The sequence below is a fragment of the Oncorhynchus masou genome, unplaced genomic scaffold (genome assembly GCF_036934945.1).
Source record: "Oncorhynchus masou masou isolate Uvic2021 unplaced genomic scaffold, UVic_Omas_1.1 unplaced_scaffold_1015, whole genome shotgun sequence".
Classification (NCBI taxonomy): domain Eukaryota; kingdom Metazoa; phylum Chordata; class Actinopteri; order Salmoniformes; family Salmonidae; genus Oncorhynchus; species Oncorhynchus masou.
This window is the reverse complement of record NW_027016868.1, coordinates 185,262-201,880: the sequence shown is the minus strand read 5'-3', so window position 1 is coordinate 201,880 and position 16,619 is coordinate 185,262. Positions and strand designations below refer to the sequence as shown.

The 16,619-nt window shown below is 46.7% G+C and overlaps 1 protein-coding gene and 1 long non-coding RNA gene across 2 annotated transcripts in view; both read right to left on the bottom strand.

Moving 5' to 3' along the window:
• LOC135539287 (uncharacterized) overlaps positions 1-9,036 on the bottom strand; it is a 33,318-nt gene extending 24,282 nt beyond the window's left edge. Inside the window, exon 1 of the mRNA XM_064965114.1 lies at positions 8,492-9,036. The gene's annotated coding sequence lies outside the window, so the exon portion shown is untranslated. The remainder of the gene's footprint in view (positions 1-8,491) is intronic.
• Positions 9,037-10,318: 1,282 nt separating this feature from the next.
• Positions 10,319-12,819, bottom strand: LOC135539278 (uncharacterized). The gene is made up of 3 exons (XR_010455594.1): positions 12,752-12,819; positions 11,690-12,413; positions 10,319-11,351 (listed from the first exon to the last, which is right to left on the bottom strand). It is a non-coding gene; the product is annotated as an uncharacterized LOC135539278 (long non-coding RNA).
• Between the last annotated feature and the right edge of the window lie 3,800 nt (positions 12,820-16,619).

Below are 16,619 nucleotides of genomic sequence, written 5' to 3'. Positions count from 1 at the left end.
TTTGGGAAGCCGTCCTGGAGTACATGGCTCTCAATGTCAACGGAGGCCACTGTGATGTGTCCCTATTTTCCTCTCTCTTATGGTGTCCTCTCTTCTAGAAGCCAAACTCACTGCAGTCTCTGACCTTTTCCCTCTACAGTGCCAGCCTATGCCACACACACACCCCCACACACTACCCACTTGCATGTGTGCATGTAAACACACACACGCCAGGACACACACACACATAAGCACAGACATACACATACACACGCTGCCTGTACAGTCCCACACTGATTATGAGATGTGCTGACACCAAAAGAGAGTGCCAACTCAACCTCATTAACACTGAGCTCTACTGGATGTTCCCCTGGCCTTACACAGTTGTCCAATACCAACATGAACTGCATATCAACCTCATTAACACTGAGCTCTACTGGATGTTCCCCTGCCCTTACACAGTTGTCCAATACCAACATGAACTGCATTACAATGCCATCGATTGAGTGATCAGAGATGGCTGGATGTAAAATCAATGTCAGCTAATTATAGCACCACACTAATGGTTAGTTCCTGACTGGGGTTCTCTCTCTCTTTCCAAATCTTATGATCATCAGTGAGGACGAGAACTCAGAGAGACTATCCATCTCATCCACTTATAATGAGGGAATGGCCTGAGTCAGTGGCTGATTGTCACTCGGATCTAAATTATTTCTGGCACTCTTTGCGAGCAGTTTTCGCATGGATGCATTCCAAAAATATCTTATTATGTCCACGATGGCGGCAATTAAAAATCAGATGACAGCTCCGCTCTGCACATCGGCCATGCAGCAAGCCAGGATGCAGAAGTGTGAAGTGCTGTTGCTGTTGACGGTGGAGACCTTTGAATGCAGCCTTCACATGGAAGAAAGACTAAATTAGTTTTAAAAATTCTGGCTGTGAAAAACCCTTGTAATTAAAAATGGGACACTATGTAAAATCCCACAAACACATACTGTGATTTTAAAGTTGTTTTGATTACATCAGGCAGCTGTGTGACAATTAGACAAGCTATTACAATTAGATAGGGAGGAAAAGGATACAGAGGATCACATTTTTTGAAGATTACATTTTGACTGATTGACTCCTTTGGCATCAGAGGCCTCAACCCAACCAGTATTCATCCTCTGAAATTGCCTCAACGTGTTGAAGTCTCAAGGGCAACTGTGAGTGGAGATGAAATTAGTCCTCTTGTCGTTGTGAATTCAAAATGAGTCAGAAAAGCCCCTAGCAGTTGTCTCTAGAGCTCTGTGTAAAAGTTTACTTGTTTTCCAAATGGCACCCTATTCCCTACATAGTGTACAACTTTTGATCAAAGCCCTATGGGTCCTGGTCAAAAGTAGTGCACCATATAGAGAATAGGGTGCCATTTGGGACGTAATCCTTTGAGTTGCTGTTTTCGTGTTCTGGCTAAAGTCCAGCTGTGGTCTTACATCTCAATAAGAGAACATTGTTTTGTCTTGTGTGCTGGGGGCATGTACCAGGGAGTACAACGTCCTGTCTTGTCTGAAAACGAGCAGATATTATTCCTCTCTTTGGTACTCAAATAACAGTCTTTGATACATTTCATTTCTGAAGACGTTTGGACACAAAATAGCTACCAATGGGTCATTGTGAACGCAGATAAGATAAGTATGTTAGAGATGTGTGTTATTACGAGTTGAATTGAGGGGTACTGCAACAACACCATGGGAGTCTGCATGTACAGTTGAAGTCGGAAGATTACGTACACCTCAGCCAAATACATTTAAACTCAGTTTTTCACAATTCCTGACATTTAATCCTAGTAAAAATTCCCTGTCTTAGGTCAGTTAGGATAACCACCTTACTTTAAGAATGTGAAATGTCAGAATAATAGTAGAGAGAATGATTTATTTCAGCTTTTACTTCATTCATCACGTTCCCAGTGGGTCAGAAGTTTACATACATTCAATTAGTATTTGGTAGCATTGCCTTTAAATTGTTTCACTTGGGTCAAACGTTTCGGGTAGCCTTCCACAAGCTTCCCACAATAAGTTGGGTGAATTTTGGCCCATTCCTCCTGACAGAGCTGGTGTAACTGAGTCAGGTTTGTAGGCCTCCTTGCTCGCACATGCTTTTTCAGTTCTGCCCACATATTTTCTATAGGATTGAGGTCATGGCTTTGTGATGGCCACTCCAATACCTTGACTTTGTTGTCCTTAAGCCATTTTGCCACAACTTTGGAAGTATGCTTGGGGTCATTGTCCATTTGGAAGACCCATTTGCGAGCAAGCTTTAACTTCCTGTCTGATGTCTTGAGGTGTTGCTTCAATATATCCACATAATTTTCCATCCTCATGATACCATCTATTTTGTGAAGTGCAGCAGTTCCTACTGCAGCAAAGCACCCCTACAACATGATTCTGCCAGCGGGTACTGTAGTGGGTACTGTAGCAGGTACTCTATTGGGTACTGTAGCAGGTACTCTATTGGGTACTGTAGTGGGTACTGTAGCGGGTACTGTAGTGGGTACTGTAGTGGGTACTGTAGCAGGTACTGTAGCAGGTACTCTATTGGGTACTGTAGCGGGTACTGTAGTGGGTACTGTAGCAGGTACTCTATTGGGTACTCTAGTGGGTACTGTAGCAGGTACTCTATTGGGTACTGTAGTGGGTAACCTATTGGGTACTGTAGTGGGTAACCTATTGGGTACTGTAGTGGGTACTGTAGCGGGTACTGTAGTGGGTACTCTATTGGGTACTGTAGTGGGTAACCTATTGGGTACTGTAGTGGGTAACCTATTTGGTACTGTAGTGGGTACTGTAGCGGGTACTGTAGTGGGTACTCTATTGGGTACTGTAGTGGGTAACCTATTGGGTACTGTAGTGGGTAACCTATTGGGTACTGTAGTGGGTAACCTATTTGGTACTGTAGTGGGTACTGTAGCGGGTACTGTAGTGGGTACTCTATTGGGTACTGTAGCGGGTACTCTATTGGGTACTGTAGTGGGTAACCTATTGGGTACTGTAGTGGGTAACCTATTGGGTACTGTAGTGGGTACTGTAGCGGGTACTGTAGTGGGTACTCTATTAGGTACTGTAGCGGGTACTCTATTGGGTACTGTAGTGGGTACTGTACCTCTATTGGGTACTGTAGCAGGAACTGCGGTGGGTACTGTAGTGGGTGCTTTATTGGGTACTGTAGTGGGTGCTCTATTGGGTACTGTAGTGGGTACTCTATTGGGTATTGTAGCAGGTACTGTAGCGGGTACTGTAGTGGGTACTCTAGCAGGTACTCTATTGGGTACTGTTGCGGGTACTGTAGTGGGTACTATAGTGGTTACTCTAACGGGTACTGTAGCATGTACTCTATTGGGTACTGTAGTGGGTACTGTAGCGGGTACTCTATTGGGTACTGTAGCAGGTACTGCGGTGGGTACTGTAGCGGGTACTCTATTGGGTACTGTAGTGGGTACTCTATTGGGTATTGTAGCAGTTACTGTAGCGGGTACTGTAGTGGGTACTCTATTAGGTACTGTAGCGGGTACTCTATTGGGTACTGTAGTGGGCACTGTAGTTGGTACTGTAGCGGGTACTCTATTGGGTACTGTAGCAGGTACTGCGGTGGGTACTGTAGTGGGAGCTCTATTGGGTACTGTAGCGGGTACTCTATTGGGTACTGTAGTGGGCACTGTAGTGGGTACTGTAGCGGGTACTCTATTGGGTACTGTAGCAGGTACTGTGGTGGGTACTGTAGTGGGTGCTCTATTGGGTACTGTAGTGGGTACTCTATTGGGTATTGTAGCATGTACTCTATTGGGTACTGTAGCAGGTATTGCGGTGGGTACTGTAGCGGGTACTCTATTGGGTACTGTAGCGGGCACTGTAGTGGGTGCTCTATTGGGTACTGTAGCGGGTACTCTATTGGGTACTGTAGCGGGCACTGTAGTGGGTGCTCTATTGGGTACTGTAGCGGGTACTCTATTGGGTACTGTAGTGGGCACTGTAGTGGGTACTGTAGCGGGTACTCTATTGGGTACTGTAGTGGGCACAGTAGTGGGTACTGTAGCAGGTATTGCGGTGGGTACTGTAGTGGGTACTCTATTGGGTACTGTAGCGGGCACTGTAGTGGGTGCTCTATTGGGTACTGTAGTGGGTACTCTATTGGGTATTGTAGCAGGTACTGTAGCGGGTACTGTAGTGGGTACTCTAGCAGGTATCTATTGGGTACTGTAGTGGGTACTGTAGTGGGTACTGTAGCGGGTACTGTAGTGGGTACTCTATTGGGTAGTGAAGCGGGTACTCTATTGGGTACTGTAGTGGGTAACCTATTGGGTACTGTAGTGGGTAACCTATTGGGTACTGTAGTGGGTACTGTAGCGGGTACTGTAGTGGGTACTCTATTAGGTACTGTAGCGGGTACTCTATTGGGTACTGTAGTGGGTACTGTAGCGGGTACTCTATTGGGTACTGTAGCAGGAACTGCGGTGGGTACTGTAGTGGGTGCTCTATTGGGTACTGTAGTGGGTGCTCTATTGGGTACTGTAGTGGGTACTCTATTGGGTATTGTAGCAGGTACTGTAGCGGGTACTGTAGTGGGTACTCTAGCAGGTACTCTATTGGGTACTGTTGCGGGTACTGTAGTGGGTACTATAGTGGTTACTCTAACGGGTACTGTAGCATGTACTCTATTGGGTACTGTAGCGGGTACTCTATTGGGTACTGTAGCAGGTACTGCGGTGGGTACTGTAGCGGGTACTCTATTGGGTACTGTAGTGGGTACTCTATTGGGTATTGTAGCAGGTACTGTAGCGGGTACTGTAGTGGGTACTCTATTAGGTACTGTAGCGGGTACTCTATTGGGTACTGTAGTGGGCACTGTAGTGGGTACTGTAGTGGGTACTCTATTGGGTACTGTAGCAGGTACTGCGGTGGGTACTGTAGTGGGTGCTCTATTGGGTACTGTAGTGGGTACTCTATTGGGTATTGTAGCATGTACTCTATTGGGTACTGTAGTGGGCACTGTAGTGGGTACTGTAGCGGGTACTCTATTGGGTACTGTAGCAGGTACTGTGGTGGGTACTGTAGTGGGTGCTCTATTGGGTACTGTAGTGGGTACTCTATTGGGTATTGTAGCATGTACTCTATTGGGTACTGTAGCAGGTATTGCGGTGGGTACTGTAGCGGGTACTCTATTGGGTACTGTAGCGGGCACTGTAGTGGGTGCTCTATTGGGTACTGTAGCGGGTACTCTATTGGGTACTGTAGCGGGCACTGTAGTGGGTGCTCTATTGGGTACTGTAGCGGGTACTCTATTGGGTACTGTAGTGGGCACTGTAGTGGGTACTGTAGCAGGTACTCTATTGGGTACTGTAGTGGGCACAGTAGTGGGTACTGTAGCAGGTATTGCGGTGGGTACTGGAGCGGGCACTGTAGTGGGTGCTCTATTGGGTACTGTAGTGGGTACTCTATTGGGTATTGTAGCAGGTACTGTAGCGGGTACTGTAGTGGGTACTCTAGCAGGTATCTATTGGGTACTGTAGTGGGTACTGTAGCGGGTACTGTAGCGGGTACTATAGTGGTTACTCTAGCGGGTACTGTAGCGGGTACTGTAGCGGGTACTGTAGTGGGTACTGTAGTGGGTACTGTAGTGGATACTGCAGTCCTTATTCCAGCCTCCCTCAATGTCACCCTCTCCACAGGGACACTGGCTCAGAGGTCCTGCAGGCATAAATTCCCATTCAAGTGGCAATTAAAATTGAGAAATTCAGTTCATCAGCTTTTATTACTTTGTAATACGGAAACAACATGAATGTAAATTGCTATTTTCGGGAAGGCCCTTGGACCAGGTTCCGCTGAGTCGCATAGTTGTACCCTATTCTCCGAAGGTTTTGCCATGTAATAGAGAAGCCTTGAGAGATTTGTGCTAGAATTGCATTGGTCTCCAGAGCTCCAGAGTGCAACTTCAAAAGTGATTGTGCAATTAGCAATTTGTCCAACACATAATTCTGTCTATCCAGCAGATTTAGGAGGGAAATAGAAAATGTGGAAAACAGTAGATTCAAATTGTTTAACATTGCTTTGTGTACAGTCAACTCTTCCAGTGACATAGCATCATGTCAGGGCTATTGTGACATTGTAAACCACAGTTCATTCAGTTTGTTTGTGTATGTGTAATACAACCGGCAAACAAACACACAGAAACATCTGTTGCCCAACCTGGATTTCAGTGAGGTCAGTTAAACCTCATCCCAAGCCACTGATCCTTCCGTATTGTAAGAGGGAAGCTACCTTTTCTTTTGCTGTGTGCAAACATACAGAATTACACACAAGTTTTGCTTGCAGGATTTCTCAGTGGCCATTGGAAACAAAGCCGGGGTTTGTGAGACTCTGCACTGACAGCTCCCTGGTCTCTGCCCACAAAATGTCCACCATGCTAATGCTACACTAATGCATTAATGTAATGTGAATAGCGAAAGAGAATAACCCAAACATATAGCTCTGTGTATAGGCATATTGATTTCATAGCATGGAAATAAAAGTGTAGCTATCCATACTTGTCCTGGAGGAGAGGGGGGGGTGGATCAATTATTTGTTAGGCCCTGTAATTGATTTGTGTTGCTGTTGTGATGCTAGCATGCGCTGCACAAGCTCTCAGCCAGAGGGGAGGCCCAAAGGTCCTCTTCACCAGCGCGTGGGAGACATGCGCTAACGCTAATGACAGTTACCCTCGTGTCACACCGCTGGTAGAATGGAGGGTGGTGTGTGTGTGTGTGTGTGTGTGTGTGTGTGTGTGTGTGTGTGTGTGTGTGTGTGTGTGTGTGTGTGTGTGTGTGTGTGTGTGTGTGTGTGTGTGTGTGTGTGTGTGTGTGTGTGTGTGTGTGGTAGGGGTGCGGGACAAAGATCTCTCTGTCAGGGCTTTACCATCACCGTTGATTAGTGATGTTCAGTCAACTGCCATTAGCGGCTAATTAAACTAGAGTGCAGAGAGGCTAACGGCCAGCGGCCCGGCACGCTGGGCGGAGGGCAGGACATAGGGGACAGGTTCAGCTGTGTTGGGAATATTAATGGGCCTGGAGGGGGAAACAGTGGTCAGGCCCTGCGTGCCGTTGACAGAGAGAGGGCACAGGGGGGCATTACTCTCTTCCTTGAGTTAACTGTGTAGCTTATCAGACTCAGCCCCACAGGCTGTCGCTTTTATGGGCCTTCAAATAAAGTGCTGTTCTCCCTTTATGTGGAATAATTATGTGGCGACACTCTCTGAGCTGCATGGAATTCTAATCCGGTCACCCTCTTCCAAACCACTAAGGCATCTTCCTCCAGATGATATGAAAAGGACACAGGAGCGATAGATAGATCAATCTGTCAACACATATTACTAGCCTCTGGTGCTCCATCTCCACAGTCATGTTATTCTCCCAAAAGGAGAGTGTATCAGTGAAACATAAACCCTACATAAATACAGGGTGGCAGGTAGCCTAGCAGTTAAGAGTGTTGAGCGTTGAGCCAGTAAAAGAAAGTTGGCTGGTTCGAATCCTCAAGCCAACTGGGTGAAAAATCTGTCAATGTGCCCTAATTGCTCCTGTAAATTGCTCTGGATGAAAGTGTTTACTAAAATGTAAAGTTTTGCACTTGGGTTCAGAATCAATCTTGAATGTATTTGCTCAATTTGTGGCTGAGAATTGAGATTAAGAGACCAATAACAAATCCTATATGAAATCCATAGGTGACTTTGAATTTGTTTGCCTCGTACGAACCATCCTGATCTTACGTTCTATTTCGCTACAGAATGTAAAGCTCAGGAGTTCAGGATGGTTTGTACCATGCTAGTGTAACAGTATGACTTTAGACCGTCCCCTCGCCCATACCCGGGCGCGAACCAGGGACCCTCTGCACACATCAACAACAGTCACCCACGAAGCGTCGTTACCCATCGCTCCACAAAAGCCACGGCCCTTGCAGAGCAAGGGGAACTACTACTTCAAGGTCTCAGAGCAAGTGACGTCACCGATTGAAACGCTATTTAGCGCGCACCGCTAAGCTAGCCGTTTCACATCCGTTACACTAGTTGGGACCACCCTTGCCCCTAGGACAAGCTACAGAATGGTTTACACACTATAATTGTATTCAAAATGGCACCCTATTTCCTATAGGGGAATAGTGTGGAAGAGTGTGCCAGTTAGGGAATAGTGTGGAAGAGTGTGCCAGTTAGGGAATAGTGTGCCTGTTCAGACTATTATCAACCTCAGGAACACATAGGAAGATGGGAGAGAGACGAGATTAAGAATATCAGTGACTAGTCATTATGAACAAGAAAATCATCAACATCAATAACACTAACTATCAACACTATTGCTATCAACATTAACATTACTGTTGTAATGTGTTCATTTCCCTTCACTCTGCCTGAGAGCAATCTCTTTTTATTCTCCTATCTACATGCACACAAAACACCTATTTAGACTGGTAACCGAGCCAAACGCAAATAATCTTAACCCATCAGGGCCACTTACCGTAACGCGTAGTGGACCATAACACACATTACATTTCCCAAAACGCAATTAGACATACCCTAAACGGCCAGTTCAGGTTCAATTATGTAATTATCAGTCACATTGATGTAACCAAGGTTGTTAATTACAAAATGTGTGGATACAGTGAGTAAATGAGCTCTGACTCAGCCAATGTATCCTGAATGAGCGCCTTGCCTTCATGTCGAACACCCTGAGAGACATACCAGTCACGTTGTACTTTGGACCGAACTGCAGCCACCTTCCATTCTTTATAGTCTGGCTTTGAAGCTTTGAAGCTACCATAAAAAGCCCACAGCTTGTCTGCCAACTATTTCCCTCAGGTACCACTACTAATGCCAACTATTTCCCTCAGGTACCACTACTAATACTAACTATTTCCCTCAGGTACCACTACTAATGCTAACTATTTCCCTCAGGTACCACTACTAATGCCAACTATTTCCCTCAGGAACTACTACTAATGCTAACTATTTCCCTCAGGTACCACTACTAATGCTAACTATTTCCCTCAGGTACCACTACTAATGCTAACTATTTCCCTCAGGTACCACTACTAATGCCAACTATTTCCCTCAGGTACCACTACTAATGCTAACTATTTCCCTCAGGAACTATTCCTAATGCTAGCTATTTCCCTCAGGAACTATTCCTAATGCTAACTATTTCTAGCATTAACTCGATACACTTCAGCAGGCGTATTCCAATCTGAGCCTGGAGGTCCGGAGTACTGCTGGTATTCCAGCCTGGTTGTTTTACCTGTTCTACCTGATAATGAATTGCACCCACCTGGTGTCCCAGGTCTAAATGAGTCCTTGATTAGAAGGGAACAATGAAAATCAGCAGTGGAACTGGCTTCGAGGTCCAGATTTGAATTTGCCTGCACTACATGTTAGACTTGTAGCTTGGTGCTGCAGTATTCAGGTACAAAGGTTTGATTCTTGACATAGCTCATGCTGTCAACATACTGTCCATTTTCTGACATGACCAGCTAAAAAGAGTGTTGAATCTTTCTCTTACTCTCCGCAGTTACAGAGTTAGATTAACCTCTGATGCTCTGAGCTTCAGCTCACGTGTAATATTTAAACTTCCTGGAGACAGTGACCAAATTCTTCAACCCATCAGACTGCTTCTCCTCAAAGAGACCAAATGGAAAGCAAACATCAACAGACAGTTTCCCAGATTAAGATTAGTTCTGGACAGCAAAAAAAAAAGTGTGTGTGTGTGTGTGTGTGAGAGAGCGAGAGAGAGACAGGTGTCTGCCAAGCCACAATGAAGGTGTGGGGGAGGTCCATAATGGATGGAGGGGGGAGGTCCTGTCTACACTCCCGGGGGGGCGCAGGGGGACCCTGTCTCATACATGGCCCCAATTCCCCCTCCGCACTTCTACTTGAGGATGTTAAAGAGCATGTGACTTCATGATGTATATCTACAACGAAATGAAAGAGACGCAGTGGAAAAACTAAAGAGACAAGTAGATTTGATGGCATGTTTTGATATAGTGGTGCAGGAAAGATTTATAGTAGTTTTCACATGTACTGCAGAATACACCCTTTCTGCCTGCTTTCTCATATTCCCCTCAGACGTCTCCTTTTCACCAAAATAAACAGTAGCAGCAGCATAACCTTTCCTACTTCTTAACGGTATCCTAATCCAGTGTTACGCCCCAAATAGCACCCTACTTCCTATCAAGTGCACTACTTTTGACCAAAGCCCAAAGTAATGCAGTATAAATGGGAATAGAGTGCCATTTGGGATGCACACCAGTGTTACCGGACAGCAGTAACAATGTTATTCCAATGCCTCCCCCACCCACGGCAACGTTTCACTGTAGATGCCCAGATTGCCCACAGGCCCTATCAAAACACATTTCACAGTAGCTAGTCTTAGCTACAACAAAAAGCCTTGGTCTGTTAGTTATTCTGTCCTCACCCAGGGCAACAACGGGGAGCGTGACACACGATCTGGGAGGAGGATGAGGATGTGAGGGGGCGGTTTTCCTGAGGGTGTGTCTGTGTTTATTCTTCTACCCCGGCTGTCTGGTTAGAGTGTGTGTGTGTGTGTGTGTGTGTGTGTGTGTGTGTGTGTTGACACAGCACGTTATCCTGCTCCCCACCACAGACATAGACAGGCACACACACACACACACAGGCACACACACAGACAGACTCAGACACACACAGGCACATGCACACACAGGCACACACACAGACAGACTCAGACACACACAGGCACATGCACACACAGGCACACACACAGACAGACTCCGACACACACACGCACACACACTTAGACACGCTGGTGGAGTATTTGGTGGAGCCATGTTGATCGCCAGAACCCCCTGGTTCTGCTGTGGTCTTCTGTTGAGATTCTGTGGTCTTCAGTTGAGCTGCTTAGTAGCTTCCTGTTGAGCTGCTGTGGTCTCCTGTTGAGCTTCTGTGGTCTCCTGTTGAGCTGCTTAGTAGCTTCCTGTTGAGCTGCTGTGGTCTCCTGTTGAGCTTCTGTGGTCTCCTGTTGAGCTGCTTAGTAGCTTCCTGTTGATCTGCTGTGGTCTCCTGTTGAGCTGCTGTGGTGTCCTGTTGATCTGCTGTGTAGCTTCCTGTTTAGCTGCTGTGTCGCTTCCTGTTGATCTGCTGTGTAACTTCCTGTTGATCTGCTGTGTAGCTTCCTGTTAAGCTGCTGCGGTCTCCTGTTGATCTGCTGTGTAGCTCCCTGTTGATTTGCTGTGGTCTCCTGTTGAGCTGCTGTGGTCTCCTGTTGAGCTGCTGTGTAGCTTCCTGTTGATCTGCTGTGTAGCTTCCTGTTGAGCTGCTGTGGTCTCCTGTCGATCTGCTGTAGTCTCCTGTGTAGAGCAAAATTGCATGATTATGTTATAATACTGTAATTGCATGTGGTGGTTGTTTTATGCAACAGAATAAGGGGTTGTTAGAACACTCATATCTGTGTGTTCTACTGAGGATGGGCCTCTGGGAGATTTAACACTGACAGAAGATATATGATGTCTTTGGGTGATAAACCTAAAGAGATCGTATTCCATAGCATTAGTTAATGTTTCTGTTCTTTAAGGTACCAGGGAGAGATGGCTTAGGGCTAGACCCTGGTTTCTACACAATGAGGGCAGTATTTACAGCAGATACTGTTAGCTGTGAATTATTAGTAAACTTGTGACCCATTCCATACATCTGTTGTTTGTGATGAACATCCAGGAGGTTGGACTTTGCTATAAAACGCTGTGGCTCAAATCCGCTCATTGAGTTCTCAGTGATCACCTCCAGGGGTGGTTACCAACCAGCTCCATTACTGTCTGAGCTGCAGCTCTCTGCTTCTTGTGTTTACTGCTGTGGTCTCCAGGGGTGGTTACCAACCAGCTCCATTACTGTCTGAGCTGCAGCTCTCTGCTTCTTGTGTTTACTGCTGTGGTCTCCAGGGGTGGTTACCAACCAGCTCCATTACTGTCTGAGCTGCAGCTCTCTGCTTCTTGTGTTTACTGCTGTGGTCTCCAGGGGTGGTTACCAACCAGCTCCATTACTGCAGTAATTACATAATAAAGTTACTTGTTTTGAGGAAATGTAAAAGTCTCTCCTTCTGATTACAATAATTCCACAACACCCGTTGAGCTGCTGTGGTCTCCTGTTGAGCTGCTGTGGTCTCCTGTTGAGCTGCTGTGGTCTCCTGTTGAGCTGCTGTGGACTCCTGTTGAGCTGCTGTGGACTCCTGTTGAGCTGCTGTGGACTCCTGTTGAGCTGCTGTGGTCTCCTGTTCAGCTGCTGTGGTCTCCTGTTGAGCTGCTGTGGTCTCCTGTTGAGCTGCTGTGGTCTGTTGATCTGCTGTGTAGCTTCCTGTTGATCTGCTGTGTAGCTTCCTGTTGAGCTGCTGTGGTCTCCTGTCGATCTGCTGTAGTCTCCTGTGTAGAGCAAAATTGCATGATTATGTTATAATACTGTAATTGCATGTGGTGGTTGTTTTATGCAACAGAATAAGGGGTTGTTAGAACACTCATATCTGTGTGTTCTACTGAGGATGGGCCTCTGGGAGATTTAACACTGACAGAAGATATATGATGTCTTTGGGTGATAAACCTAAAGAGATCGTATTCCATAGCATTAGTTAATGTTTCTGTTCTTTAAGGTACCAGGGAGAGATGGCTTAGGGCTAGACCCTGGTTTCTACACAATGAGGGCAGTATTTACAGCAGATACTGTTAGCTGTGAATTATTAGTAAACTTGTGACCCATTCCATACATCTGTTGTTTGTGATGAACATCCAGGAGGTTGGACTTTACTATAAAACGCTGTGGCTCAAATCCGCTTCTCAGTGGCTCAAATCCGCTCATTGAGTTCTCAGCTCTCTGATCACCTCCAGGGGTGGTTACCAACCAGCTCCATTACTGTCTGAGCTGCAGCTCTCTGCTTCTTGTGTTTACTGCTGTGGTCTCCAGGGGTGGTTACCAACCAGCTCCATTACTGCAGTAATTACATAATAAAGTTACTTGTTTTGAGGAAATGTAAAAGTCTCTCCTTCTGATTACAATAATTCCACAACACCCGTTGAGCTGCTGTGGTCTCCTGTTGAGCTGCTGTGGTCTCCTGTTCAGCTGCTGTGGTCTCCTGTTGAGCTGCTGTGGTCTCCTGTTGAGCTGCTGTGGTTTCCTGTTCAGCTGCTGTGGTCTGTTCAGCTGCTGTGGTCTCCTGTTCAGCTGCTGTGGTCTGTTCAGCTGCTGTGGTCTCCTGTTCAGCTGCTGTGGTCTCCTGTTGAGCTGCTGTGGTCTGTTCAGCTGCTGTGGTCTGTTCAGCTGCTGTGGTCTGTTCAGCTGCTGTGGTCTCCTGTTCAGCTGCTGTGGTCTCCTGTTCAGCTGCTGTGGTCTCCTGTTCAGCTGCTGTGGTCTCCTGTTCAGCTGCTGTGGTCGTCTGTTCAGCTGCTGTGGTCTCCTGTTCAGCTGCTGTGGTCTCCGGTTCAGCTGCTGTGGTCTCCGGTTCAGCTGCTGTGGTCTGTTCAGCTGCTGTGGTCTGTTCAGCTGCTGTGGTCTCCTGTTCAGCTGCTGTGGTCTCCTGTTGAGCTGCTGTGGTCTGTTCAGCTGCTGTGGTCTCCTGTTCAGCTGCTGTGGTCTCCTGTTCAGCTGCTGTGGTCTGTTCAGCTGCTGTGGTCTCCTGTTCAGCTGCTGTGGTCTGTTGATCTGCTGTGGTCTATATTACAGCTTTAAGAGGCAAATATAAACTGACTTCAGCTTAATGTCTGTCACCTACTTCCTTCCCTGTCACTCAATTCCAGCTTACAGGAATGTCCCTTTAATGGCATTTCGGCTATCTAGTTTCCCTTCTGTTTTTATGAACGTAATCTCTTCTCACTCAATGCCCTCCTTTTACCCCTCTCTGTGGGCGCGTCCCAAATGGCATCTTATTCCCGACAGTGCACTGCTTTTGACCAGTGCTCATAGCGTGCCATTTGAGATGCACCCTCCTGTGACCTACCTTCCTCCCCTGACTCACAGTATGGCTGCTTAGGGAGAGATAGCACCTGCGGACACACTACCTCCTTTAACAGCCCCTCACCTGGTAACCCGAGTACGCCCCCCACGCCAACCTCTTCAAGCTAACTTAAAGTAAAGAATACAGCCTCCGCTGTAACCTGATGCTCTGACCCTTCTTTCCCCTCTTCTGACCCACAGATACTCACAGGTGTATTTTTATATTGAACCTTTATTTAACTAGGCAAGTCATTTAAGAACAAATTGTTATTTAAAATGACGGCCTACCCCGGCCAAACCCGGACGACGATGGGCCAATTGTGCGCCGCCCTATCTGACTCCCAATCATAGCTGGATGTGATTCAGCCTGGATTCGAACCAGGGATTGAGTGACGCCTCTTGCACTGACATGCATTGCCTTAGACCACTGCACCACTCGGAAGCGGTCTATGCTAATGGCTGTAGATAACAACTGTGAGCCCCTACACACAAACCAGCACCCACTCACCTCACCTGGTCACCCGATCCCTCCGCCCACAACAACCAAACAGCCTTGCCAGGAACTGAGACCTTATACGGGTGGGAACAAGAGAGTGCTTCTGTAGAGACAGCTGCCCCACCGCACCGCAGCGTCCTGCTCTTTCACCTTTCCACTCCTTTAAGTCTTTCACTCTACCTTTCCTCTTCCACTCCCCCCTCTCCACCTTCTCCGTCCTCTCCCCCCTCTTCCTCCCCCCTCTCTCGGACCCTGCTGCTTCCCAGGTGGACGGGTCAGCTTCCTCTATTACTCCTTCACTACTACCTTACTCCTCCTCCCCCACCTCCCTTCACAGCTCCTCCCTCTCTCCTCATCCCTGTCCTCCCCTTACTCCTCCTTCCCCACTTCTCACTCCTCCTCCCCCTCTCCTCACTCCTCCTCCTCTCCCTCCCTTCACTCCTCCTCTCTCTCCCTTCACTCCTCCTCCCCCTCCCTTCATTCCTCCTCCCCCTTCCCCTTCGTGGTCCCAGCCAGTAGCTCAGTTCCAGTGTTTATTTATCCAGAGTGAGGGGGTTGGGGAAGGACACAGTGGGAGGAGGTGGCCCTCTCTCCCTCACCCTGCTATTTCAAATTGGGTCACACCTTAAATTGTGTGAAAGAGAGTGAAAAGAAAAACACCCAAGTACCTCCTCCTCCTCCTCCTAGGAGGACTGGATAATGTAGGAGGACTATAAAATGCAGGAGGACTAAAATGTAGGAGGACTAGATCATGTAGGAGGACTAGGTAATGAAGGAGGAGTAGATAATGTAGGGGGACTAGATAATGTAGGAGGACTAGATAATGTCGGAGGACTAGATAATGAAGGAGGACTAGGTCATGTAGAACGACTAAATAATGTAGGACTAGATAATGTAGGAGGACTAGATCATGTAGAACGACTAGATAATGTAGGGGGACTAGATAATGTTGGAGGACTAGATAATGTTGGAGGACTAGATAATGAAGGTGGACTAGGTCATGTAGAACGACTAAATAATGTAGGACTAGATAATGTAGGAAGACTAGATAAATGCAGTGGCAACCTCCTAACTGTCAAACTGTGTTTCCGGGGCAACAACTCAGGACTGATGAGCAGCCAACACCCTTAGAGTAGGGATAGAGACTGCATGGCCACAGTGTATTTGTATGGCAGGGAGTATGGATTTCCCCAATGCTGTATACTGTGGATCATTTTTTATTTCAAATTCATTATTAAAGTGATACTTTGGGATTTTGTCAATGAGGCCCTTTCTTTACTTCCCCACAGTCAGATGAACTAGTGGATTCCATTTTTATGTCTCTGTGTCCAGTATGAAGGAAGTTAGAGGTAGTTTATTGAGCCGATGTTAACTAGTGTTAGCGCAATGACTGGAAGTCTATGGGTATCTACTAGCATGCTAGCCCATAGACTTCCAGTAACTGTGCTAATGCTAGGGAGCATTGGCTGGCAAACCTAACTTCCTGGTATTTTTTGCTCAGAAAACTTGGGGAGGCCAAATAAAAACACCCGCAGCTGCCAGTTGGGGAACCCTACCATAATATACTGTATATTTCCATATTCATCACAGGCCATCCTCTATAATGTGTTTTCCTGTGAGGAATAGACCAGATCAAGTCGGCAGAGTACATTCATCACAAGTAGAGACATATAGCATGTAACGGGGACAGCCCAGTAATTGCATTCAGTGGATCATAAAATTGCATGAATTGCATCATCCTTGCTATGATGAGGCGGGGAGAGATGCATTGTGCTCCGGGTTTGGATGTGCGGCTCGTTCCATTGCAGGCTGAGGTAATTAAAAATCAACAGGGCATTGTGATGCATCAACCCTACTGGACACAGGCGAGAGAGGAGAGAGCAGGGGGATTTCAGGCCTGGTCGAAAGCACCACCTAGGGAATGTGGTACCATTGAGATCGTAGGCTTGGTGTTTTGATACGGATGCTTACTCTCCCGCCCACTTGGTGAGACCTCATTAATTACCAACACTCTCATCTGTTTAAATAAGGTGGACACACCCAAAGCTTATGGTGGTTTACTCTGAGGATTATTTGAAGAGGGAAAGCTAAAATAGAATGAGCCATTTCTGTAAATGTGTTTCTTTACTTGTTCAACAGTGGAGTCACC